This window comes from Eubalaena glacialis, chromosome 5 (genome assembly GCF_028564815.1).
Source record: "Eubalaena glacialis isolate mEubGla1 chromosome 5, mEubGla1.1.hap2.+ XY, whole genome shotgun sequence".
Taxonomy (NCBI): Eukaryota; Metazoa; Chordata; class Mammalia; order Artiodactyla; family Balaenidae; genus Eubalaena; species Eubalaena glacialis.
The window spans coordinates 76,932,980-76,935,032 of record NC_083720.1 but is presented as its reverse complement, the minus strand read 5'-3'; the positions used below and the strand labels follow the sequence as shown (position 1 = coordinate 76,935,032).

The following is a 2,053-nucleotide window of genomic DNA, read 5'->3' as shown; positions in this document are numbered from 1 at the left end:
CCTTTAGCGACTGTTTTCACCATTCAGGATTCTGCAGCTCCTAGAGTGAGTGCCCTTCTTGTCCTAGGTAGAACTGATCGGGGGGAGAATTTTCATCACCGTCATTAGGAGTTACAGCTGAATCAGAGTAGATTTCAGAGGTCTGGGTGGTTTGGGGAAGAAGAGCCATCTGAGCAAAGGGCATTCTGTAAATATTTGTTACACACTTGGATACAAAGATAAGTAAGGCATAAGCTCTGGATTCAGTCCGAGCATCATGTAACAGGGGAGACAAACACAGGATGAGAGGATCTGTGAGTGCTAGATGAATACAAGAAAAGAAAGGCAGTTACTTTTTTTTCAAATTAATTCTTATTGGAATGTGGTTGCTTTACAATGCTGTGTTAGCCTCCACTGCACAACAAAATGAATCAGCCATACACATACAGATATCCCGTCCCTTTTGGACTTCCCTCCCATTTAGGTTACCACAGTGCATTAGGTAGAGTTCCCTGTGCTATACAGTATGTTCCCATCAGTTGTCTATTTTATACATAGTATCAATAATGTATATGTGTCAATCCCAGTCTCCCAATTCCTCCCAACCCACCCCTTTCCCCCTTGGTATCCATACAAAAGGCAGTTACTTTTTGATTGTGAATTTGAGTCAGGACTCCATGGGCCTGGGAGGGGGTCATTTTTTTTTTTTTTAACATCTTTATTGGCGTATAATTGCTTTAGGATGGTGTGTTAGTTTCTGCTGTATCACAAAGTGAATCAGCTATACGTATACATATATCCCCACGTCCCCTACCTCTTGCGTCTCCCTCCCACCCTCCCTATCCCACCCCTCTAGGTGGTCACAGAGCACCGAGCTGATCTCCCTGTGCCACGTGGCTGCTTCCCGCTAGCTATCTAGTTTACATGTGGTAGTTTTGGCTGAGGCTTGAAGGATAAGCAGGAAGGGTTTTAAGGGATACCTTCTACACTGCATTGAGGCAGTAGCTCTCTAGTAAAATCACCTGGGGAAGCTTTTTAGGCAACCCTCATCCCTAAATCATTGGGTTTAATTATTGGATCCAAGTGTCACCTGGGCGTAAGTATTATTGAAGAGCTCACAGGTAATTTTACTGAGCAAACAAGAGAGACAACGACAGAAGGAGCATGGGCTTTGGAATTAGACGGCCTTGTTCTAACGCCCTGTGCCATTCGACTAGGCCCATTGTGGAGGCTGTGTCCGTGTCCCACAGCTGCTCCGTTTCCTCCTATTTCTACCGATGCCTGGGAAGAAACCCTGCCATGGGAGAGTCCCTCCCCTTCGACAAACTTTCCTTGACTGAAAAAGCCTGGACTGGGAATCAGGAAATCTGGATTCTATCCCAGCTCTGCCACTGAGGTGCTACACGCATGTGCTGGGTCACATAAGGAGATAAAGCAAAGACACTTAGGATTAATATTTGCAAGACATCGCGCTAGGTACTCAACGCATCTCCAGGCCTCAACGTCCCCATCGGTGGAGGTTTTTAGATCAGGATTTGTAGGCCATAAAGTCTATTTAATAGGCCATGACCAGAATTATCTTTAAAGAATGATGTTAAAACATAATAGAAAAGTGGAGTACACTGCACAGAATAGGGCAAGTATTGTGAAGTAAAATTTTGTTTCAGTTATAACTACATGCATTTACTGGGTCATAATGTAAAATAAATGTCATGTTATAGGTTGTAAGTTAAAAACTTTAAGAGTACTCACTGGCAGTACATATACTAAAATTGGAAAGATACAGAGAAGATTAACATGGCACCTGTGCAAACACATGAAGCATTCCATATTTTTTTTAATGTTACTTTTTTTTTTTAACCACAACTTTAAAAAAAGAGTCTGAGAAACATGGGATAAGATGCTCTCTGTGGACCCCTCCCTTCTGCTTTATAGCCCTTGACTACTCCAGCCTACCGTGAACTCACCTTTCTGTAACCTCCTTTTAGTTAGTACCATATAATTCTAGCCTATCATTTATTTCTTTTAAGAGGAGGGCAGGACAGTGTAGTGGTTAAAAGCAACTTATTGAGTT

General features: G+C 42.6%; 1 pseudogene; it reads left to right on the top strand.

Annotated features, from left to right (window-relative positions):
- Positions 1 to 1,723: 1,723 nt before the first annotated feature.
- LOC133092869 (U6 spliceosomal RNA) lies at positions 1,724 to 1,815 on the top strand (annotated as a pseudogene).
- Positions 1,816 to 2,053: the final 238 nt, after the last annotated feature.